Below are 933 nucleotides of genomic sequence, written 5' to 3'. Positions count from 1 at the left end.
GCTATGGTTAGGAAATGGGACCCAAGCATCCTTGCCTGATATGACAGTGGCAAACCATCGTAAGAATAAAATGACCCTATGGTTTGAGATGTATCTGACTCGCAGGAATGTAGCTGGCCCTGAATTTAAAAGACAAATGCTTTTTGTTTGAACCAACCAAACCCCTCCAGAGTCCAGACTCTAGAACCAAGATGCGTTTTTGCCAGTACAAAGAACTGTCTTTGTTGCAAGGGGTTGTGCTACTGTTTAAAGGAGCACAGTAAACTTATAGCTTTTGTCACTCCCCTACTCCAAATTGAGGGAGAAAAAAGACATGAATGCGAGATCATCAATAAGACATTTCAGCATAACGAGATGAACTCCTTCGCTACTTCCATTGGATGAAATTTGAGAGAAGAGAAAGAAGTATAGGGAGATTCAGTATCTTGATTGAGATCGTTGGAGTTGTAAAGCCGCTTGTTGGGGTCAATCTGTACAAAATCCAACCAGGGAAACAAATGCGATCCGGCAAGGCATCTATTGAGCTTTAAACGCAGGAAGGGTTGAGGCCGGTTTTAAGCACCTAGGAAAACGTAGGGGGTTTCCTTTCAAGTCAATAGACGATATAATTTTGTTTGGCAAACTTGGTGTCATCAATCCGTTGTAGTCTAGTTGGTTAGGATACTCGGCTCTCACCCGAGCGACCCGGGTTCAAGTCCCGGCAACGGAAACTCGCTCCCGAGTGACTACAAATCTTTTGTTGTAGAGAATCCGCAGATTTCTTTTTGTTCCTCTCATATTGAAAACCTCAACCTTCAAAAGTTTAGTCATTCTTCCTCATTTTGAGAACCTCAACCTTCAAAAGTTTAGTCCATACTTAAGGCGATATGACATTGTTCTAAGGGGTAATGATATGGTGGGGAAAAACAAATTTCCCATGTTGAATGTATTGTG

General features: G+C 42.1%; 1 non-coding gene across 1 annotated transcript; it reads left to right on the top strand.

The window, feature by feature from the left end:
- The first annotated feature begins 636 nt into the window (after window positions 1–636).
- TRNAE-CUC (transfer RNA glutamic acid (anticodon CUC)) lies at window positions 637–709 on the top strand. The gene has a single exon. It is a non-coding gene; the product is annotated as a tRNA-Glu (tRNA).
- Window positions 710–933: the final 224 nt, after the last annotated feature.

The sequence above is a fragment of the Dipteris shenzhenensis genome, chromosome 6, assembly GCF_047967505.1.
Source record: "Dipteris shenzhenensis isolate YYH24624 ecotype China chromosome 6, Dip_SZ_1.0, whole genome shotgun sequence".
Lineage (NCBI taxonomy): Eukaryota > Viridiplantae > Streptophyta > Polypodiopsida > Gleicheniales > Dipteridaceae > Dipteris > Dipteris shenzhenensis.
The sequence above is the reverse complement of the archived record's forward strand: the minus strand, read 5'-3'. Positions and strand labels throughout refer to the sequence as shown.